This window comes from Lutra lutra, chromosome 2 (genome assembly GCF_902655055.1).
Source record: "Lutra lutra chromosome 2, mLutLut1.2, whole genome shotgun sequence".
NCBI lineage: Eukaryota > Metazoa > Chordata > Mammalia > Carnivora > Mustelidae > Lutra > Lutra lutra.
The window spans coordinates 182145963-182170916 of NC_062279.1; the positions used below are offsets into that span (position 1 = coordinate 182145963).

At 38.8% G+C, this 24954-nt stretch overlaps 1 protein-coding gene and 1 pseudogene across 1 annotated transcript in view; both read right to left on the reverse strand.

Annotated features, from left to right (window-relative positions):
• Positions 1-12607, reverse strand: part of CNGA1 (cyclic nucleotide gated channel subunit alpha 1) — a 35964-nt gene extending 23357 nt beyond the window's left edge. Inside the window, exons 1-2 of the mRNA XM_047719230.1 lie at positions 12401-12607; positions 7673-7775 (exon numbers count right to left, since the gene is read on the reverse strand). The gene's annotated coding sequence lies outside the window, so the exon portion shown is untranslated. The remainder of the gene's footprint in view (positions 1-7672; positions 7776-12400) is intronic.
• A 6899-nt stretch (positions 12608-19506) lies between these two features.
• On the reverse strand, positions 19507-20852 carry LOC125093698 (tubulin alpha-1B chain-like; annotated as a pseudogene).
• Positions 20853-24954: the final 4102 nt, after the last annotated feature.

Genomic DNA, 24954 nt, shown 5'->3' on the forward strand with positions numbered 1-24954 from the left:
TCTTCCTACTTGTGATCTCTGTCTGTCAAATAAATAAATAAAATATTTAAAAAAAAAAGATTCATTTCTAGGCCCCACTTCTCATCAGATCTGCTCCTAAGCCCCAATTTCCTATAGAAATTCTGAATCCACAACTGTCCTTAGGAAAAATACCAGAAAGGATTTTTCTGTAATTTCCCTCAACTGAGTTCCTTAAGGGAAGGAGTAGTTTTGGTTCATGTTTCGTCTATATATCTGCAGCATTTAGAGCTGTGCTTGGAACCTAGCAAACACCCAGCGATGTTTGTGGAGAGAATGAATGAGTAAATGAAGAGATGAAGGCCGGAGACCACGGAGCAGAGAATGGTGGTGGAATGACTCCTGATCATCTTTGCCAGGACCCCAAATTCTCCTGAATTCCCCTTCCCTGTCTCCTCTCTCTAGCACTTCCTCCCAATCCATAAATCCTGTGCAAGAGTTAGAGTTGTAAGGACACTTGGATCTGATGATCCACACTGGAAAGGTAGTGTGGGTGTGAATCTCATTTTTCCATCAATTAGCAAGTTCTGGGCCACCAAAGCTCCTGGGTGAACCAGACAAATGCCATCTTGGACAAATCCACCACGGTGACCGTTCTGTGACCCAAAAGCCTTCTGGAGCACAGCCCCTCACCCCACATTCTTTCTTTTTGTTTACCCTCACCCTTAAGCACGTCCTTGGCATAATGTCCTTGATTTACTCTGGTGATAGGACTGTGACACACACCTGTTCTTTTTTTTAATTTAAATTTAACTAATTAACATATGAAGTATTATTGGTTTCAGAAGCAGAGGTCAGTGACTCATCAGTCTTATATAACACCCAGTGCTCATGGCATCACATGCCCTCCTTAATGCCCATCACCCAGTCACCCCCTCCCCCACCTGCCTCCCCTCCAGCAGCCCTCAGTCTGTTTCCTATGCTTAGGAATCTCATATGCTTTGTCTGCCTCACTGATTTCATCTTGTTTTAGTTTCTCCTCTCTTCCCCCATGATCTTCAGTTTTGTTTCTTAAAGTCCGCATATGCATGAGATCATATGATGATTGTCTTTCTCTGATTGACTTATTTCACTCAGTATAATAAACACCCCCGATCTCATCTGGTCTCAGAAGCTAAGCGGGTTCAGGTCTGGTTAGTAATTGGATGGAAGACACACACCTGGTTTTACACATTCTCTTCGAGGTAGAACGGCAGCGCTCCCAGCCTCTAGGGCTAGAGAAGCAGGTCTCAGGGGAGGTGGGGTTGCTGAGACAGGCCCAAGACATACTTCTGCCCAGAAGTCTCCTTAATAATCCATTTCTTGTCAAGCTGGACTTGTCAGCCTTTTTCTTTGGTCCTATGGCTCCTTCAACCTTTGGAGGCCTTTACGCATGTACCTCCCCCTCAGAGAACAGCTCCTAAACGTGGGAACCCCGGCCCCCCACAATTGTTTTCCCTGGGTCCTTCCATCTGTAGTAATAGTACCACAAAGGATACATCTTCCATATCATACACAGAAATTAGTATTGCGTACAGTCCCACACAGCATTCTGCACTGCTGAGGAATTGAGGTGCCCAGACTTTTGCCCATTTTCTTGCATTAAAGTTCAACCCCCAGATGCCTGGGTGCCTCAGTTGGTTAAGCCTCTGCCTTCGGCCCAGGTCATGATCTCAGGGTACTGGGATCGAGCCCCAAATCGGACTACTTGCTGGGCGGGGAGCCTGCTTCTCCCTCTGCCTGCCGCTCCCCCTGCTTGTGCATGCTCTCTCTCTCTCTCTCTCTGACAAATAAATAAATCTTACATAAAAAAATAAATAAATAAAAGTTCAACCTCTTCTCCAGGCCAGTATCTCCCAATTCACTCATCCAGCTGAGCACATTTCCCAGCTCCTCTGCTACAGCTCATTCATTAATTCATTCCAAAGACTTTCAGTCCCTCCTATTAGCCACGCCCCTTCCATTTAAATTCCGAAGCGTCCCTTCAGATCCCTGTGTCCAGTGTGCCTCCAGATTTTCCCCTTCCTTCCCTGTCAAGCCAGCTCTTCTTCCTGACATTCCTATTTCTGTTCGCAGAATTGCTGTTTGAAATTTCAGTCACTTCAATTCACTTAGAACTCGGAATTAGTCATCTGGAATTCTTTCCTTCCTGCCAGGCACTTCATCGAATCTTACCTATTCTGCTCTGCGTCTGTTCCTGCCCGCACGCCCACCGTTTCCTTCTAATCATCCCCGGAACTTGTCCGGGGCTTGTTAACCCCTGTCTTAGGCCAGTCTTTTAGCCAGTTTTTTCATCCGCAGCCTCACCCTCCCTCCAATCCATCCTCCAGAGTACTCCCAAATTAATCCTTTGAAGGAGCATAAACTACTATGCTCCTATTCTAGAACCTTCCAGATTTTCACCATTGTCTACTGAATTATTACCCTTTCTTCTGCAGCAGGGTCCCAACCTCCTTCTCTCTCCTCTTCTCCCTTCCGTCCTATCCTTTTATTCCTTCCAAAAATATGTCCTATAGATGAAATATACTGCAGTCAGTCATTAAAATAAGAAGGCACTTCTGTATGAACAGGTATTGAAAGTCCTCCAAGATATAATACACTACCAGAGACAGGAAAAAAGGATATATATATTCGTGTGTGTGTGTGTGTGTGTGTGTGTGCGTGCGCGCGCACGCGCATGTGTGTGTGTGCGTGTGTGTGTGTGTGTGTGTGTGTGCGTGTGCAGAGAGGGAGAGATGTAACAAGAACGTCATACCAGAGATTACTTGCTTCTAAGAAAGGGAACCATGGGTAGGACTGGACAATAGGAATGCAAAAGGGAGTAGTTTGTACTTTTTAAATTTTGTGTCATGTAAATTAATGACTTACCAGGTACACGTAGAGACCTTGATTTTAAAATGCAAAACAGTATAAAAATTATATCATCCGTGGTTCCACCACCAGGAAGTAATGGTGACCTTTCGTCTTTTGTCAAATTTATGTCCACACCTTTTATGGCTTATGAAAAACAAGAAAGTTTTATACCTTAAGTTAAAGCCCTATAAGAAACTCTCACCTCCCAGTCCCGTTCTTGCCGTCCCCCTTCCCTACCTCCCGGAAGCAAGGGCCACTGTAAATTTGATGTGTATTTTAGCAGACCCTCTTCCCTCCTTTCAACCAGCTGCCTAAGCCTCCATAATCACGGTATACTTTGGGACATGTTAAAGCATATGGAGCTGTGACCTCATCTGTGTATAATTTTGCAGCTTGCTTTCTTCACTCAAAATTATGTTTAAAATTATGTATGCTAATATATACAGAGCTCTTTCATTTTATAATACTGTTGGTAAATATTGCAGATTCTGTATATCCTATTTTGTTCCCTTTCTCTATGTGTGTTTCCTCTTTCTATTAATGAACGAGGTTCTTTCCAGGTTTTTTTTGCTATTGTGAACAGTGCTGTAGTAAAATCCTTTGCGTGCCTCCTTAGACACCTGTGCGAAAGTCATTCTTAAGTCTAAACCCGGAAGTGGAATTGTTCATTCTAGTGTCAGGTTAGTGGGGCTGGTCGAAGTGATGCCCAAACTTGAACTTCATTTTATACATTCTACCAGCCGTGTACAAACACACCGTGTCCCCAACATCCTGGCCAACCCTTCATGTTGCCAAATTTTAAGGTTTTTCCCCAATTTGATGAGTGCAAACTTGTTTGCACTGTGGCTTTTGATTCACATTTATGAGTAAAGTTGCAAAACTCTCATATGCCTATTGGTCATTCGGCTTTCTTCATAAATTAGATTTTACTATTCTTGGCCAATTTTTCTTCAGTTGGGTTCTTTAGTCCGTTTAACATGTAACGTGTATTTATCAAATGCCTGCTAGACATCAGGCATTATTACTGTCCCCTAAGTGAATAGGTACCCCTGGATCTCTATTAACTGCATTTTTTTTTACCTTGCTAAAATCAAGATAAAATTCTGTCATCTACTAATGTCATTGGCATACTTGACTGATTTGTAAGTCCCTTAAATCACATATGTATTTACATATGTGAATTATAAAGATTACAAAGCAATCTGACTCCTGTAATCCCATTGAACTACCATCACTACTATGTTGTGATCTATAACAGGCTGTATTGAGTAGTTCCTAAGCAGGAAACTACTTTCTGGATAAAATTGAAAACTGAACTGAGAAATTCATTTTGCAAGGCTGACATAGTACACAGACTATCTTTTTTTTTTTAAGATTTTATTTATTTATTTGACACATAGAGATCACAAGTAGGCAGAGAGGCAGGCAGAAAGAGAGAGAGAGAGAGAAGCAGGCTCCCCGCTGAGCAGAGAGCCTGATGTGGGGCTCGATCCCAGGATCCTGAGATCATGACCCAAGACAAAGGCAGAGGCTTAATCCACTGAACCACCCAGGCACCCCAGTATGCAGACTTTAAAGTATCAACTTTAAACAAGGATGGTTACATATTATGCAGGTCAGAACACCTGCACTGCTAAATTATTCGAAGATGGCCAAAGATGATCCATCTCTGTATAGAACTCCTGGATGTTGGTGCTTTCTAGAGTGGAATTCTGTGTGAATGTTCCAAAAGATTATTATAAATGATGTGTTTGGTCTTTGTATGTTATTTGTTATAGTGACTCTAATAAGTGAAATATGTACCTTTAAAAATAAATGATGCTCTCTTCTCCATCAGGGGTCTAATCTGCTAATGCAACTAGTAAAATTCAGACTTCATAGAAAAGTCCAGAACGTCTATGCACTACACTGTAAACAATAGTTACCTCTGAAATAGTCCATTTTTCTCTGTATTATTCGAATTTTAGATATAAACATGTATTAATTTTATATAAAAGGATAAACTTGGATATTTTTTCTCTAAAGAACGTCACTTAACAACTTGTAGAAATGTTCATGATATAGTGTTAAGCAAAAAAACCAGATCATTAAATAATATTTATAGTATCATCTCATTTTATTAAAAATTATGTATATGTGCATAGATAAACACCTTAATGTTAAACATGTTAAGTTTTTAGTGGAAAGATCATTAGTGTTTTTACTTTCTTCTTTGTGTTGTTCTGTATTTTCTCCTGGTTTATTTTAAAAAATATTTTATTTATTATTTATTTGAGAGAGAGAGAGCATACAGTGGGGGGTGGAGGGAGAGAGGAAGAGGGAGAAGCAGACTCCCTGCTGAGCAGGGAGTCCAATCTGGTGCTCTAACCCAGACACTTAACCAACTGAGCCCCCCAGGCACCCCTAATTTATTTTTTAATGGGAAAAATGATAATGTTTTTAAATAGAATATTGTCCAATAACAAAAATTTAAAAAAAAAAAAGGCGCCTGGATGGCTCAGTGGGTTAAGCCTCTGCTCTTGGATCAGGTCATGATCTCAGGGTCCTGGGATCGAGCCCCACATCAGGCTCTATGCTTAGCAGGGAACCTGCTTCTCCCTCTCTCTTTCTGCCTGCCTCTCTGCCTACTTGTAATCTCTCTCTCTGTCAAATAAATAAATAAAATATTTTTTAAAAAAATAAAATAAAAATAGAATAAAATAATGTTTTCCAGGGTGCCTAGGTGGTTCAGTCAGTTAAGCCTCCGCCTCCAGCTCAGATAACAATCCCAGAATCCTGGGATAGAGCCCTGCATCAGGCTCCCTACTCAGTCAGGAATCTGCTTCTCCTTCTGTCCTTCCCCGCCCCCGTTCGTGATCTCTCTCACACTCTCTCAAATAAATAAAATCTTTTTTAAAATAAATAAAATAAAATCTTTTCCAGGGGCGCCCGGGTGGTTCAGTCGGTTAAGCGGCCAACTCCTGATTTCAGCTCAGGTCATCGTCTCAAGGTGGTAAGATTGAGCCCTGCATCGGGCTCCACACTCAGCAAGGAATCTGCTTGAGATTCTCCCTCTCCTTCTCTCTCGACCTCTCCCCCTGCTTGTGTGTTCTCTCTGTCTCTAAGATAAATAAACACATCTTTAAAAAGAAAGAAAGAAAAGAAAAGAATGTTTTCCAATCCTTGCCCAATCTCACTGTTCAGTTGCAGAGCTAAGGTTGTGGCTTCAAATTTAACGATGTTCCTGGAGTTGTGTAACCATGCAGAACAGGCTTTGCGGGCTACCCCGCCGGGAGGCAGCCCGTGCCTGCAAACAGCCGCCTCCTGCTTGGCAAAGACCTGGGTTCCGCCCTAGCTCTTCACCAAACTGCCAGTGAGACCTCGGCAGAAATCCTTCTAAGCTTCTGTTCCCTCCCCTGTAAGATGGAGATGAGAGTGCCCACCCTCCGCATTGTAATGATTCTCTCCAGGGAGCTAACAGAAACGATGTATCAATATATACAAAGCAATAAAAATAATAAAATATATATAAAGCAATACTGAAGGGTTCTACAGATGCAAGTTGATGATATTATTACGTAATCCCCAAGCTTGGAGAGGCAACCATCAACTTTCTCACGGAGACAAGAGTTAAATGATGCAAATGGTCTTTCTTTAACGCCTCCCCCCTTGAACTATCACTTTGAGAGGCCAAATTGGTCAGAACAACTATTTAATAATTATCTTTATAGGATTAAAAGCAAGGCATAGTTCCCATGAAAATGAAAACAGAGCTGACACAACATTGTTACACTATCTGCCCTTAGCATGCACAGGGACCTGTCAGGCTCACTAAGTCACTTGTTAGCAACTCATGAGAAAAACACATTCTTTTCTCAGGGAGAAACAATTTCACCAAAAAGGGCATAACTCTCATACTCATTAACGCCACCTTCACGATCCACAGAAAATTCACAAAGTAGCCATCATAACGTAAAATCTCGATTGATCACAAGCCAAGAACAAAACCATTAAATAACCAAAAACATCTTCCAATACTTCTTTCTTTAGCCAAAACATTTTACAAGAAAACAGTGATATAACAGAGGTGTTTAAATGCCAGAAAATATAAGCATGGAAGAGCAAAAAAATTCTGTTTTGTTCACCACTACAATTCCCACTGACTAGAAATGTTTTTCAAATACATTTTAAAAATTTATTTTTAACACGAAAATCATATATATTATGATGTTGGGGCATTGCAAGACCCTAGATCGTTCAAGAAAGTTTTCTTTAAAATTAATACATTCAGGCCCCCTGGGTGGCTGAGTCGGCATCCAACTCTTGATTTCTGCTCAGTCGTGATGATCTCAGGTCATGAGCTCAAGCCCTGTATCTGGCTTGAGATTCCTCTCTCCCTCTGCCCCTTGTCTTTCTCTCTCTCTCTCCCTCTCTATAAATAAATAGATATATAGAGAAAGACATAAAATAAGTGTGTTCTACTAACCAAGGGTGAGAACAAAGACTTTCTGCAATGGTTGGAGGCTTTAATGTGTTATCTTTCCATTTTCTCCTTTGAATCAGACACTATTCAGAATTCTAAAAATTGACCCCCCAAAATTAATAAATTCTGATTAACTGAAGGTTTCCCTGCCTCTTATGTTAGGATATCTCACCCCAATCCCTGTTTCACAGTGGAATTCCTCAGGAAATGCATACTGATGAGAGGTGTTTGGGGAAAGTCTTAAAGTTCCATCTTCTACAAAATCTATTGTAATTTCACCATCCATTAATATATATATTATATATATCAATACACATATTGACTATATTTTAAATCATTTCTTTGGCCCTAAGTACTTACTTCTTTGTATATATGTATCTATGGCTGCCTGTGTATGTCCCACTTTCCCGAGGTTCTCCAAGCTTCTGAAGGACGGATGACTTCCTTTTTCTCTGTCTATGCCCTGGGACAACACAAACACAAACTTTTTATGGAAATCATAAAGGTGAATAAACATATAAAAAGGCAAATAAATACTTAGAGTCCAGCACTTGAGGTCCCCTGGACTCTAATCACATGGAGATTTTGTCATTCACAAGGAGTATTTGAAATTTAGGATAATTTTTTTCCTTCTTTTCTTACAAATGTGTATACCTTATACCCAAAAGGAACACATTAAGAGTCCTGATATTTTTCCTTACAAACAATTTGCAGATAACATTCTAACCTGCATTTACTATTTCTGCTTCTCAACATTCGTGGAGCCCAAGCTGTGTAATCAGCAGCCCCATGTAGCTTGCTGAGGTGTGAAGGCGAGAGAGAGACAAGAAAGGACGGATTGTTGATTAAGACAGGCTTCCGGCCCTCATGAAGTTAGCAAAGAGAACCCTGTAAGTAATAAAAATCTAATAGGACAATTTTGTGTGTGCGTAAGTCAACTCTGTACAGCTGGGAGATTCACAAAAAGCTTTCCAAAGCAGGGCATATGGAACTGGATCCTAGAGGATGATTAGGAGTTTTCTAGGCATAGAGGAAATGAGCAATCTTGGCAAAGGAAACACCATGTGATAAAGGTAAAGAAAGAAGAAAAAATCAAATATTTCTTTTTTTTTTAAGATTTTATTTACTTATTTGACAGACAGAGATCACAAGTAGGCAGGGAGGCAGACAGAGAGAGAGGAGGAAGCAGGCTCCCTGCTGAGCAGAGAGCCCGATGCGGAGCTCAATCCCAGGACCCTGGGATCATGACCTGAGCTGAAGGTAGAGGCTTTAACCCACTTGGCCACCCAGGCGCCCCTCAAATGTTTCTAACGGCTGGAATTGGAATGCCTGGGTGCCTGAGGCTCCCCTCATCTCTCACATAGAACGTAGTACTTAGCATTAGGGCACTGACCCATTCTTTTATTATGATGCATTTATAGTTGTGTCTTTCCCACCAGACTTGAGAGCGGGCACCAGTGAGCACTGGTTTTTATGTCTACAGCATTTTAAATAATGGCTAGCGCAAAATAAACAACGCAAAAAATTATTTTACTTTTGTTACTTCTTTTATCGCATAAACACTATGTCTGCACCACATGTAGTGGTAATAAACATCTACACTCCATCATCATTTTAATGACTATATTTAAATAGCTATTTCTATGACAGTACAATGTGTACATTTATTATTCCCAGTTGCCTTTAAAATAATTTTATCATGTTCCCTAGAACACAATGTGTTTTAAAAAGAGATTTCATTAGATGTATGAATTTTGGGAGACTCAACATGCTTAATATATTAAAACTTTAAAAATCATATATCAAGGGACATATGATTTATCGATAGTTTTTAAAAATCTACTTTGTACTCCATAATTTCCTTTAAATAAGCAACGCAAATTTCCTATTAAATACACTATAGAAATTTAAATTTTTATTTGTAAATAAGACCTATTTTTATTGTATTGACTAGTCATTATGGGCTTATAGAACTATTAATTTATACATTTATTTTTGTAGCCTATTATCTTATTGAACTTTTTATTAGTTTTAATAGTTTAAAATTAATCTATTGATGTTTTTTGAGTAGACAATTATATTATCCACAGGTAATATTAATTTTATCTCTGCAAACTGTATACTTTGTTTCGTTTTCCTGTCTTACTGTGTTGAGTAGAAATCATAGAACAGTGTTAGATAATATATCAGCACTCTTTGTCTTATTTCAGTCTCTAGAATTTCTTCTTTTTTTGCCCATGATTTCAGATAAGTTGTCTTTCTTGTGTTAAAGCTTTTTTATTACTAATTTCCTATTTTATCAAAAATAGATATTGAAATTTATCAATTGCCTTCTCATCAATTAAAGCCATATGAATTAAAGCTAAATAGATTGGTACTTTGGAACATTTGTACATTTAAGAACCATTAGTATAATTATAATCACTTGTACCACATAAAGAGGGGCCAGAGAATGTAGGCTGCGTATCTTTTTTGACGATATTAGCCTAGTTCATAGCATAGCTCAAAATCTTCACACAGTGGTTGTCTGCTGAGGGGCAGGTACACTATGTTTCTCCTTAAAGGGATGTAGTTACCATCTGTGGAAGGTTTGGTTAGTGCCACAGCCAAAACTTACAATATGGCCACCCAGTTCCCATGTACTCTTTCCCAAGGGGAAAGGTTCTGGCATTATATGGATTTATTCCTTTGACCTATTGATGGGGACACAATAAGACAGTGACTGGCACACAATAGGTACTAAATAAATATTTGTTGAATAATTAATAAGTAAAAAAATATTTAAGGGGCACCTGGGTGGCTCAGTGGATTAAATCCTCTGCCTTCAGCTCAGGTCATGATCCCAGGGTCCTGGGATCGAGCCCCACATCCGGCTCTCCGCTTGGTGGGGAATCTGCTTCCCCCTCTCTCTCTCTGCCTGCCTCTCTGCCTACTTGTGATCTCTCTCTCTCTGTCAAATAAATAATAAAATCTTTAAAAAAAATATTTAAGTTATAAGTGGCATTTTTGGAAGTAGTTCTTGGACCCTTCTTTCAATTTTGCCTGTAATTTTTCATCAATTAAATTTTTACTTCTAAAATTAAATTTAGGGCACCTGGGTAGCTCAGTCGTTTAAGTGGCTGCCTTCAGCTCAGGTCATGATTCCCGGGATCCTGGGATCAAGTCCTGCATCCGGCTCCCTGCTTAGTGGAGAGCCTGCTTCTCCTTCTGACTCTGCCTGCCGCTCTGCCTATTTGTGCTCTCTTTCTGGCAAATTAATAAATACAATCTTTTAAATTAATTAACTAGTTCATTAATTAAAATAAAATTTAGACATTTGTTTTTTGTAGAAAATAATCTATTTTATCCAGACTTTTTACACATACTGACTTCACAGCCTAAAAAAATTACCTCCCTGAAAAAGACAAAGATCATAATCGCTGTTTTGTTATCTTCACTTAAAGACGTATTTGACTATTCTTCCCCGCCAACCCTTCCCTGCTTTCTTTTCTTTGTTATTTCTAAGGGGTAAGGCATTTAATTTAAACTTTACTTATTATTTCTAACTTTGACTGTGGGCAGAGAATGCAGCCTGTACACTTCTTTGCCTTACTGAGATTATTCTGTGATCAGAGTTTATAAACATTTCAAGTGTAAAGGAAAGAGGGTGTAATCCTCTATGGTATATAAAGTGTAATCAATAACTATTGGGTCTTTTATTTCCAGTTATTCTGATACTCCCACCTAACCCTATCCTCTTCCGTCTCCCTGCTTGATCCAACAAAGACATAAGTGAAAGATGTGTATGGAAAGAATGCCAAGAGAAGGAATGAATGTAATTGAACAAATTAAGGGGTATATAAACAAAAAGATCGAAATGTAAAAAGCCAACTGTAAGACACGTGTTTGTTGATAGGAACATTTTAAAAACTTAGTTTAATAATGTCTAACTCTCTAACATAGAATGAAATGACAAGAACTTATAATCCTGTAACCTTGGCACAATAAAAAATGATAAAGAATAATTTTTTTAAGATTTTATTTATTTATTTATTTGAGAGCGAGCGAGAGCGAGAGAGAATGATCGGGGTGAGGGGTAGAGGGAGAAGCAGACTCCCAGCTGAGCAGGGAGACTGATGAGGGGCTCAATCCTAGGACTTTGGGATCATGACATTAACAGAAGGCAGATGCTTAACCCACTGAGCCACCCAGGTGCCCCTAAAGAGTAGTTTTTAAATTTATAAAAACAAAACATGATTGGGGCGCCTGGGTGGCTCAGTGGGTTAAGCATCTGCCTTCGGCTCAGGTCATGATCCCAGGGTCCTGAGACTGAGCCCCACGTCGGGCTCTCTGCTCAGCGGGGAGCCTGCTTCCCCCTCTCTCTCTCTGCCTGCCTCTCTGCCTATTTGTGATCTCTGTCAAATAAATAAATAAAATATTTTTAAAAATATAATAAAACATGACAGTAACAAAAAGTCTAATTAAAATATATATACCTATCATGGAGAATTAAGAAAAGAAGGCAAGGTGATTTCAATTTGGGCTCCATCACACAACAGTAATACTTTGCCTTCAGGAACCCACTTAATCTCTTTAAACCACTTATTTATCTCTAAAAGGGGGTGTGCAGAGTGCTATAATAATGTTTATAAAGTACCTAAAACTTAAGAAGTTCTCAACGAGCTCATATTTTCAGGAGTTAATTTTTTATTAAGATTTATATGAATTTAATGGTGTTCAATCTCCAAACATTTGAAAGAGAAAGAAAACCCAGTATATGGTACTTCCTTTGCAGGAAGACAAATCTGCCAAAGTTGTTGTTTCTGACTTCTAAAAATGAACTTGAAATTTGCAAAAAGGAGGTGGCATTTACTGTGTTGTAATATTCAGATTAGTAGACTCTTATTACCAGGTCTTTATTTATTATTATGTTTAACTAAAAGTGTATTTTAGTAGAATATTCACTTGGTGTAAAATACAAGCAATCACCAGCTGTAAATAGAAAGCACGTAAGATAGAAAACAAAGCAAATGCCGATACTTTAATAAATCAAAACAGAGGTAGAAGCATTATGTGAAAATACAACAGTAATTACTACTGGGTTCTTACCTTTGGTTGCTTAAGCAATATATCTGTGTCTTCTAGAAATGGAAGTTAGTGGCATATCCAAAATAGACAGGGATAGAGTATAAATCTTGACATTGTCAAAATCCAGGTCCTAATTTTTTAAAATAATAAATCTGCTGGTCTTTTTCTTTTCTGTAAACATGTGCAAATGGCTAGTTTTCCTACCTAATAATTCCCAAGGAAAGAAACAGTTCTGTGGCATTGACAAAGGAGGATTTTCATGGGTCATTATTGGATTTGCGGATTTATATACGGATGAAAATAACAGCAACCAAATCACCATTATCCTTAGCTTGACCCAGAGCTTATTAATATGTATGAGTTAGAGATAAAAGGGGGTTGCTCAGAGCTACACCTCTTGACAAATCTGAAAGTGAAGTTAGCCAAGGGTAATATTGCCTAATGGATTTTATTAAAGTTACACTATCAATTCACCCAGGGTTATAATCCTGAAATAATTGTTTGGGTTTAGGGACGCCTGGGTGGCTCAGTCAGTTCAGTGTCTACCCTCAACTCAGTTCATGATCCTACGGTCCTGCGATTGAGTCCCACATGGGGCTCCCTGCTTGGAAGGGATCCTGCTTCTCCTGCTGCTCCCCCTGTTTGTGCTTTCTCTCTCTCTGACAAATAAAATGAATAAAATCTTTTTAAAAAAAAAAAGAAGGAATTGTTTAGATTTTTGCAATATATGATTAAATTTCTAAATACAGTGTGATCCTATTAAAAACTATTAAAACTATTAAAATATAGAGTGAATTATTTATTCATTTTGTGAAAGAACCTGATCAACAGATAAAATAACATGAGTCTGAGCTTGCCTGAGAGGATAGTTCTTTCTTCAGCTGCGAAAAAACATTAAGTTATGCCAGTTAGCATCTCAGTGTTATTCTAATGACCCCAAAAAAATTTTCCCTAAGAATTTTTAGTGCAACATTTGACAATTTACATAGTCTCAAAACTTTGGCTTATGACTGAAATTCATGAACAATCTGAAATATTCTCTCCATTTAGCAAAACTGCTTTCATTTCAGTCTATCAGCTCCCAAAATACATCTTTCTTTCTCCAGTACTTGCACTATATGTCCTGCTGAGTAATTAGTCGTTGAACAATCCAGTAATGTTTGCCATTCCAGTTGGAGAACCTCAGCACCCAGTGGGCTCCAAGGTTCTCAAAATGGGAGATCCCCCACGGTACCTGACAGAGAAAATTAGCGGAGTACTGAGTACTCTTTTCTTTTGGAAAGTTGGCTTTTGGGTTCTAGAATTTTAAAAGTAATATTTAATTTCTAATTATAAAAGAAAATATGTTTCATAAAACATGGCTATTACAGAAAGGAAGAAAACAAAACTGAAATGTGTTTACCTTACTCATATTCTTATCATAATCAGTATTAACATTTTGGTTCATACTTTCATATGTAGTTTTTATATAAAATTATTCTGGTTTTATTTAATATTACAGTATCATTTTTTATTACTAAATATGTACCCAAAGTGTCCTTTCAAAGACTGCATCACATTCACATTCTATCATATTCCATTATTACATAATTTATGGATAGATTTCAATTTCATTGGACATTTTTCTTCTGGTCTAAATTTTTCAAAAGGAATGTTCTTATTTTTAAATCATTATGCACAACTGTGATCACTTGTTATTTTCTTAGGAATGAGATTACTAGATTAAAGAGTATTACCATTTTTATTACTTCAAATTTGTATTGCCAGTATAATTTCCAGAAAATCTGGTTACCTGTTTGACTGTATAACATTAAGTAAACGACTGTCATTTGTAATTTGTTGACTTCTTATAATTTTTCAATCAGTATATTACCAATATACTATTTTAACCTACTTTTTTGTAACTTATAACACATAGCCTTTAAACTGCTAGAATGTGTGTTTTTGATAAATCCACTCCATTACATACTTCCTCCAAACTAACCAATGTAGTCACTTAGGTCACAATTGAGTTTTATGATAAAATGTTATTGTGTCAGTCTCTCTCTCTTTTTTTTTTTTACAATGCATGCTTGTTATTTTAATTTCAATCTGGGTGTGTCAGTCTCTTTAAGCAGAATTACATAATCTGCTAAGGAAAATAAACCCCTTGCTTTGCATAACACGGAGGTATCTTAAACCCATCTCTATGAAATTAATTGAAAACATTTCAAAAAGCATGAAATGGTAGAAAATATTGAAATCACCCACAGAAAGGATAGTAAGTAATGAAGAGACATACAAAGAGAACTCCCCACTCCCCTCCCCACTGAAACCCTCAGTTTGTTTCCCAGAGTCCAGAGTCTCTCATGGTTCAGCTCCCTCTCTGATTTCTCCCCCTTTGGATTTCCCTCCCTTCCTCTAGTGTCCTCCATGCTATTGCTTATGTTCCACATATGAGCGAAACCATATACTAATTGTCTTTCTCTGCTTGACTTACTTCACTTAACATAATCCCCTCCAGTTCCATCCATGTGGTCATAAATGGTGGGTCTTCATCATTTCTGATGGCTGAGTAATATTCCATTGTATTTATGGACTACATCTTCATTCATTCATCTGTTGGAGGGCATCTCAGCTCCTTCTACAGTTTGGCTGTTGTGGACATAGCTGCTATGAACATGGGGGTAGCTGTGCCCCTTATTTTCACAACATCTGTATCTTTGGGGTAAATACCCAGTAGTGCAATGGCTGGATCATAGGGTAGCCCTATTTTTTTTTTTTAAGATTTTATTTATTTATTTGACAGAGAGAGACCACAAGTAGACGGAGAGGCAGGCAGAGAGAGAGAGAGAGAGAGAGGGAAGCAGGCCCCCTGCTGAGCAGAGAGCCCGATGCGGGACTCGATCCCAGGACCCCGAGATCATGACTGAGCCGAAGGCAGCGGCTTAACCCACTGAGCCACCCAGGCGCCCCAAGGGTAGCCCTATTTTTAACCTGCTGAGGAACCCACACTGTTTTCGAAAGTGACTGCACCAATTTGTATTCTCTAGACCTATCTCTTATGTGAAAGATAAAACTAAAACAAATACACCTGAAAATAAGACAAGATGACAAGATTGGGAATTTGTTCATGGAATATTCATTTTCTCATGGATTGTTTCTTATTTTAAACTTTCTTAAATGATTTAATGAATTAAATAGTTGGAGCAATAATTTTAATCAAAATTTCTTCCTCCTGCCCATTTAAATTCCAGTTGACATCATGAAACTTCACAGAACTTGTGATTATAAAACAGTTCTCGCCCCAGTGAATCTTAATGCGAGGTCTTCGAGCGCAATGGTCCAGAAAGAATTCTTGAGACATTTACAGCGCAACTTACTAAGTTCATGTAAGTAGTACAGGGGCAGGACCCTTGGGCAGAAAGAGCTGCACATTTTGCCCTATGAGGCTGGTAGTTATTGACTTAGTAATCAAAGGGAAGGGGGCATGCAGGGAGTATCAGATTACTTTGAATTTCTTCGAATTTCCATGCCTAAAACGAATTTTGCAAGATTCCTGTGCTGCTTATCATTCAGTTCAATATTAACTCTTGGTAAAATATACAGGTAGTGGTGAGACCCTTAAGGAATGTAGCAAATAGCAAATATTTGATCCTCATCCAAACTGTGCAAGCTTTAGGTCAGCCTTCTGGGCTAAGGGTAAATATTTTCCTGCCTCAAAATCAAATCCCTCAACCAGTCTCTCTCTCTCCCTCCATATCTCAATCTCTCTCTCTCTCTCTCTCTCTCACACACACACACACACATACTCACACGAAATTCTTTACCTCTTTGGAATGACTCATTTGTTTTATCTCAAATGCACCTTTCTTTACCATCTCTCACACTTCTTTCTTCTACCTTTTCCCCTCCAAAACCATAATTAAGGATGAACTTCTTAGGGGTGCCTGGGTGGCTCAGTGGGTTAAAGTCTCTGCCTTCAACTCCGGTCATGATCTCAGGGTCCTGGGATCGAGCCCCGCATTGGGCTCTCTGCTCAGCAGGGAGCCTGCTTACTCCTCTCTCTCTCTGCCTACTTATGATCTGTCTGTCAAATAAATAAATAAAATATTTTTAAAAAAGGATGAACTTTTTATTATCCCAGTTCTCGGGATAATGCTCTTTAGCTGTGTAGTCTAGAGACAAAATGACGATCTTCCTGAATTTCCATTTCCTCTGTGAAATGAAAATGTAATGCCTACCTCATTAGGTTTTTGTGAAGATAAATGGAGCAAGGTTATAGAGTGTCACACACACTTTTGGTATACACATTAAATGTTCTCTCCCTCTCCTCTTTTCTCTGAGCTCTTAGACTGCATCTAAAGCTTTGCTGCCCACGGCTGAGGTCTCACCAGTCCTCGATATGTTGTCACGGAACTCCTGGAAGCCAGGTACATGCAGCTATTAATAGCTAACTTATGTAAAGCTGTAGAACCATTATTTATATCTGGTTTCTAAATAATTTATTATATACTTCTAGTAAAGTATGATCAAGTGAAATAATTCATTTTTTAAATGAAAATCTGTTTTTTGTGTGTAGAGCACTTAACAATGTGAAATACTAATCAATCGTTCATAAAGGCATAGAATTTGTTGAAGTGTTCTTTTGTTCATTCAACATATAATTCCTAAGCACCACACTGTACTGGGCACTGTTTGAAGGTCTGGATGGGAGCACACACAAGCCTTTTCCTTAGAGACAGTAACCAGAGAAGAGATGTTTACAATACAAGATGGTTAAGAGCTGAGGAAGCACTTACAGGAGCTCTAAGATTTGGGGAGGAGAGGAGCTAGACCAGAAGACTGCCAGGGGAAAATTATCTCCGCTGAAATTGAAGGTAAGTAGGAATGTGGTTTTCACACATTAAAACATACATACTACGATATTTTTCTGATTTACTCAAGCTTCAAAGGGTAAGAGTGTGTTTTATTTTGTTTTATTTTGTTTTCCCCTCTAAAGTGTGATGAGCTTGACCTAGCCCACTATCCATGGATTTCTTTTCTTGGGACCTGCAGTAACCTTGACTGATGGAAAGAACAGAGCCACATTGGATTACCTGTTTAGTAGGCTACTTTTAGTCTGGTTCCGGGTCTTGCTTGGTCAGCTCCCTTTAATCTTTATAATCCTATTTAAACTGCCTCTAACTATAAATGCTCATTTGCATGACATTGACTCCTGTATTTTCATTTCAAAAATCACGTGATTCCAGGGATTCTGGCTCTTGACCCTAGATTATTAAATATTTGATAGTCTGCCTTCCAACTCACCAAGACTTTTAGCCAGAGTGGTCAGTGATGTCTTCTCAGCATTTATAACCATAATAATTAAATGTCATGTAATTAACTGTTTAATGTTTGTCTTCCCTGTAAGAAATGTAAACACCAAGGAGTCAGGCCCTGTGTCTGTGTTGTTCATCACTGTATCTCTACTGTCTGCCATCATTCTATAGTAACCGATATTACAAGACCCCCTCATAAATTACTATGCAAATTAAAATAAATAAAATGTTTATTATTATGTCTGAATTTAACTGGCCTCAAAAACTTATAGAATTTTGATTAATCCTCTTATATGTAAGGAGAAGATGAGTCATGGAATTTTAGCACCTGATGTTCTTAGAATATTGGAAATAATAAACTTTGGAGTCAGACTAATGTAGACTTGCATCCTTGGTCTTGGGCAAATTATTTAACTCCTGTGAGGCTCTGTTTTTTTCATCAGTATAATGGGACGACTTCTTTGTTTCAAGTTATAGTAATTAGAGATAATCTACATTAAAACTCTTCCCACAGTTTCTGGCACAAATCAGGCCCTCATTATGTAACTATTAAGATTATTATTATTTTACTGAGAAATAGTTCCTGAAGCCCACACTATTAGTAATTTGCTGTTCGATATCAGGTAAACAACAGAATTAGATAGATAAAATATCGAAAGGATTCAGAGTAGGAATGACTCTGTCATGCAGAAGTGTGTAGTTGTACCAGAGGATTTTAAGTTTTTTATTTTTTTTTTATTTAATTTTACTTTTTTCAGTGTTCCAAGATTCATTGTTTATGCACCACACCCAGTGCTTAAGTCTTTTAGGTAAATATGAAAACATTTCAAATTTTGTAACTTTGTGCCTTTAGTATGCTAGGATTCTGCAGAATCTACAGTGGAAATATGGTTGCTTACTTACCTTCCTAAAACTAGCTTTGGATTCAGCTTCCTCAGATAAGCCAAATCTTCTATGATACCTAACTTTTTAAATTTGGTCGCTGTGCCCCTTCTCCCACAGGCCCACCCCTAACATGAGCAGGACTGAGTGAGGCAAGAGAACACGTAGAGGCCTACAAAGCACATGCCTAAATATTTAAAATCAAGCTAATGAAGTATTAAATAAAATGTGTTTCGTTTTCACCTTGAAAAACACCTTTGTAACCAAAAAAATATATATATATCAAATCTGTAAAATAGATTGTTTTAACATGATTGAAACTTGGCTCGATGTCAAAGATAACTGGATTTAATTTTTTTTTGAAGATTTTATTTATTTATTTGACAGACAGAGATCACAAGTAGACAGAGAGGTAGGCAGAGAGAGAGAGGAGGAAGCAGGCTCCCCATTGAGCAGAGAGCCCGATGCGGGGCTCAATCCCAGGGTCCTGGGATCATGACCTGAGCCGAAAGCAGAGGCTTTAACCACTGAGCCACCCAGGCACCCCTGGATTTAATTATTTTATGTGTCTGGTGGGCCTATTGGTGGGCCAGGGATATTCATTAAGTAATAAAATAAAGATATACATAAATGATAATTTACTATATATTACATACAACTTATTTTTCTACCTTTTCAGGAAAATTACTAAATGCCTTATAATAATCAAGATTTTACATTATTTGTGTTCTATTGATAGTAGGGCCAAGTTCGATAATCTTTTTCTTAAAGCCTTTACTTTGAGACATGATGGAAAATGGAAAAACCTTATAGGTACACATGGAAAAGTAAGATTGATCACAGTTAAAAGTGAAGCAATCTAACTAGACAGCTTTAATGCCTGTCCACTAATGTAGAAGCTGAAGTTCTGAGTGTGACATGTTGTAGGGCTGAAAGGAATGGTAATTAGTATTCCGCTCCTTCTTATTCACCCTCTCCTTCAACAGAATCTACACCAGCCTCCTTGTAATCCTTCTCAAGGGGGGCCATATCCTCATGGGCATCAGAAAACTCTCCTTCCTCCATGCCCTCCCCCACATACCAATGAACAAAGGCACGCTTGGCATACAGCACGTCGAACTTGTGGTCCAGGTGAGACCAGGCCCCAGCGATGGCTCTGGTGTTGCTCAGCATGCTCACAGCTCGTTGTACTTTGGCCAAGTCTCCACCAGGTACCACAGTGGGAGGCTGGTAATTAATGCCCACTCTGAAGCCCGTGGGGCACCAGTCCACAAACTGGATGGTACGCTTGGTCTTGGCAGCAATGGCAGCACTGACATCTTTGGGAACCACATCACCACGGTACAAAAGGCAGCAACCTAGGTATTTACTATGGAGGGATCACATTTCACCATCCGGCTGGCTGGCTCAAAGCATGCACGCATTGGTGATCTCTGCTATAGAAAGCTGTTCATGGTAGGTTTTGCAGATGAGATGACAGGAGCATATGAGGCCTGAGGGAAGTGCATGTGGGGATAGGACTCCAGGTTGGTCTAGACTGCTGTCAGATCAACATGCAGGGCTCCATCAAATCTGGGGGAAGTGGTGATGGAAGAAATACCTCACTAATAAGGTGGTTAAAGTTACTGTAGGTTGGGCATTCAATATCAAGGTTTCTATGACAGATATCATAGATGACCTCGTGGTCTACCATGAAGGCACAATCAGAGTGCTGCAGGGGGGCCTGGGTAGTAATGACGGAGTTGTAGGGCTCAACTACAGCTGTGCAAATCTGGGGGGCTAAACGGAGAATTCCAGCTTGGACTTTTTGCCATAATTGACAGAGAGACGTTCTATCAGCAGAGAGGTGAACCTTGAACAAGTTCCCCTCCAAAACTGTGTAAAACCAAAAAGACTTGCATGCATTGGTCAGCCAATTTCTGAATTTGGTTCAAAACAAGGTCAATGATCTCCTTGCCAGTGGTGTAGTGCCCTCAGACATAGTTACTAGCAGCATCTTCCTTGCCTGTGATGGGCTGCTCAGGGTAGAAAAGCTGGCAGTCAGTGCCAGTGTGAACTTTACCAATGACTGTGGGTTCCAGGTCTACAAACACTAAGAAGGTGTTGAAGGTGTGCTTGCCAGATCCCATCTCACTGAACAAGGTGTTGAAGGAGTCATCTCCGCCTCCAGTGATCTGGTCACTTGACAGCTGGCCATTAGATTGTAAGTGTTCCAGGCAATAGAGTTCCCAATAGGCATTGCCAATCTGGAAACCAGCCTGGCCAATGTGGATGAAGATACGCTCATACATGGTAGCTACGGGATAGCAAGGGCAGGTGACAGGAGCGGACATTAGTCCCAGTTACCATCCCTGATAAGCTAAGAGTCGAGGTTAAGTAATGCACTCAAGTTAGATCATACTTCTTGAGTCATCATGGAGTTTACATCATTTTGTTAATTTCTATGTAGGCAAACTTTGTATTGTTTGCCAATACAACTCATAAAATGATACTTAGATTTAGAAATAAATCATAAATTTTAAATATCATGTTTCAATATTGCACTTGGCTCTTATAAGTCACTTATATTATGGACTTGGCTTTGCTTGTGACAATGTAGCTTGATTCCAAACTGGACAAAAGATATGAAACAACTGTCTTCAAAATACTGCACAATAGCATGGGAGTATGATATTTGAGAGAAGAGGAGAAAATGAGTTGAACCCTGCCCAAAGGCAATTTCTGAACTATGACATAAGAAAAAGGAGATAAAGCAGAGCCTAATGGTCTAGCTTAGTTGAGGAGCCTGAAATATGATCTTGGAGACCAAAGCGGTTAGAATTGCAGAACAGAGTTCCAGAGAGGAGGAAACTGTGCAGACAAAGAGCTCCAGAAATCTGCAAAGAGGTCTTCTCAAGTCTTTGGTGGAATAAAATAAAATAAAATGCATCTTCAAGTCATTTACAAGAAATGGCTTTTTAAAAAAACTTTATTTATTTGTTAGAGAGAGAGAGAGAGAGCTTGAACTGGAGGAAGAGGGAGAGAGAATCTGAAGCAGACTCCACGCTGAGTGCAGAGCCCAACCCGGGGTTCAATCTCACCACCACAAGATCATGACCTGAGCCAAAACCCAGTCTGCTGCTCAACCCACCCAGGAGCCCCATGTACAGTGAGGTAAGGGGATAGAAGAAGGTAGAACGTGTAAACTCTAGTAATAAAACAGCTGATTTAGCTATATTAGTATCAAAGTAAATTCAAATCAAAAAGTTTATTAGAAATACACAAGAACATTGAATAATGATTGAAGTGTCAATTGGTTAAGAAGCCATAACAACCCAACTTGTATGTGCACTTAATGAAAATCTTCAAAAATTCATGAAACAAAAACTGGCATCACTAAATTTGTAGACAAACTCACAACTGCCATGTGATTTTAATACTTTATTCTCAGTAATTGATAGGACGAATGTAAAAATCAGTAGTAAACTAGATTTTGAGCAACCAATTTATCCTAACTGACATTTATATAACACTATACCCAACAATGGCAGAATTTATATTTTAAATTTTACTTGGAACGTTCACCAAAACAAGCCATACGCTAGGTCAGAAGCCAAATCTCAGTAAATTTCAGAGGGCTGTAAGTATAAAGAATATATTCTATGTTCAAAACAGAATTAAATCAGAAATCAATAGTAGAAGGGTATCTGGAAAATCTCCAAATATGTGGAAATCAAGCAACATACTCCAAAATAGCCCATGGTCAAAGAAGAAATCACTAGGAAAGTTTTAGAATACTCTGAACTAAATGATAAAAAAAAAAAAATCAAAATTTGCTGTATGCAGCTAAAGCAGTATTTGAAGCCAAATTAGTTTTAAATGTTTGAATTAGAAGGAGTTAAGTTTTAAAAATAAATGATCTTCCCTGATATGAGGAAGTTGAGAGGCAACGTGGAGGGTTTTGGAGGTAGGAAAGGAATAAATGAAACATGATGGGATGAAGAGGGAGACAAACTGTAAGAGACTCTTAATCTCTTAAAACAAACTACGGGTTGTGGGGAGGCGGGTAGGGAGAGGATGGTTGAGTTAGGGGCTTTGGGGAAGGTACGTGCTATAGTGAGTGCTGTGAAGTGTGTAAACCTGGCGATTCACAGACCTATACCCCTGCGGCCAATAATACATTATATGATAATAAAAAAAATAAAAATTAAATATAAAATTAAAATCAATGATCTATGTTTCCACCTTAGAAACTAGAAGTAAATTAAAGTCGGTGTAGAAGGAAAGAAGTAAAAATAAAATAATAAATAAACATATCGAGGGGTGCCTGGGTGGCTCAGTGGGTTAAAGCCTCTGCCTTCGGCTCAGGTCATGATCCCGGGGTCCTGGGATCGAGCCCCGCATCGGGCTTTCTGCTCAGCGGGGACCCTGCTTCCTCCAATCTCTCTCTCTCTCTCTGCCTGCCTCTCTGCCTACTTGTGATCCCTCGCTATCAAATAAATAAATAAAATCTTAAAAAAAAGTAAACATATCGAATACATAATAATGATAATAATAATAATAGCAGAAGCTAATGAAATCTTAGAAGTCAGTAAAGAAGATCAATAAAGGTAAGAGCTGGTTCTTGGAATAATTAATAAAGGGCACCTGGCTGGCTCAGTAGTGGAGCATGAGACTCTGGACCTCGGGGTTATAAGTCCGATTACTTGAAAGTAAAATCTTTAAAGAAAATAAAAAATGAATCGAAACCTCCTAGAAGACTAACTGAGAAAAAAATAAGGGATCACTGATTCTCAACTGTAGACTTGGCACAGTTCACTGGTGGGCCAGTTGGAGATTTTTTGATGCTCCTCTTTTGGTTACATAAACACCATGCTTTGGGGGGAATAAAAATCCCCAAAATTAATGTCACTTAAGACAGTCTATGGTGCTGTAACAGTGTAATATCCAAAATCATCCAGAAATAGTCAGTGAAGGAAAATATAAAGTTCTGCTTAGGCAACAGTTAAACTGAGAAAACAAGGATCCTAAATAAGGTTAAATATTTTTTTTTTCTGAAAGGTTAAATATTTTTCTCCTTATTATCAGAACTGAAAAACAAGAATGACAGCAAAGTGCCTCCTACCTAAAATAGACCTTAATAAGAAATGGGAATCCAATTTTTATAAGAAATCATCTGGGTGGTACATTTTTAGTGGGTTTGTTTAAAAAAAAATCCAATTAGCAAATAGGATAAGAGCATAGACTCTGAAGCCAGACTTCATTAGTTAGCATTCCAACTCCACCCCTTGCCAGCTATGTGTCCATAAACAAGTTACTTAATGTCTGTGTGCCTCTCTTTCCTCATCTGTAAAGTAGGGGTTAATAATATTATCGCCAATCCATTATAATTTAAAAGGCAAATACTTATACGTGCTTGAAATAACTCTCACACAGGTGCCAAATAATTAATAAATAATACTTTAGATCACATTTACAATCATCATCAATCTTTAATCAAGGCAAATTTTTCAAGTCTGATGTTCAAACAAAACGTTTAAATAGAAATCTAAGTTCTAAGACTTATCGTCCAAATTTTGGCATAAATCGCCCTCCATTCCAATTTTCACCTAGTCCCCCCATGATATTCCTTCTCCACCAAGCCATCCACACATAAAAGCGTGTGCCTCGTATTGTTGAACTGACTGTTCTTAACTCTTCGTTTATCAGCCTAAGAACAAGAAAAGCAAGATTGAGGCCGCTGTCATGAAACTCTTAGGTAATAAAGTTAATAGCACTGTTCATAGTACCTAGAGCAAAGTCAAGGTGAGCAGAGGAGAGATTTTTCATTGTTGAAGTCCCAGAACACAGAGACATCCCACTTCTGCGGCAAAGGTTTTAACAGGAATTATACCCATTTCATACCGGATAATGACCTACCACCAGGCCTTTCACCAACTAATTGGTTAAGTTACTTAACCTTGCTCTTTGCCTTTGATCCCTCATCTGTAAAAAGTGGCCATTATAAGACTAGGTTGTGAGATACAATGGGTACCCACATACGTACGGCAAAGAATATCATAAATGTTAGCTACTACTATTTTGTGGGAATCAGTCGTTTCCGTTTGAGCCTTGTCTCTGCTTTAGGATTTATGGTAATAATTGCAGGACTTAGAAAAAAAGGGCTTTGGGGGACATGAGTTTGAAGCCGAGGGACCGCGGGGAGAATCTGATAGCACCAGAAGGGCAAAATCTGTTAGAATCAACTTAAGCCTGGTAATCAGAGCTGAAGCCCAATGGCCGGCAACTTCCTTCCAGAGCCGCTAACACCTGCAGCAGGGCCCTCGGAAAATTTCTGGACCTCGGAAGAAGGCAGAAGGGGTGCTCAGCACAGCCTTTACTCCACTAAATTGCCGCAGAGTTGGCTCCGCGGCC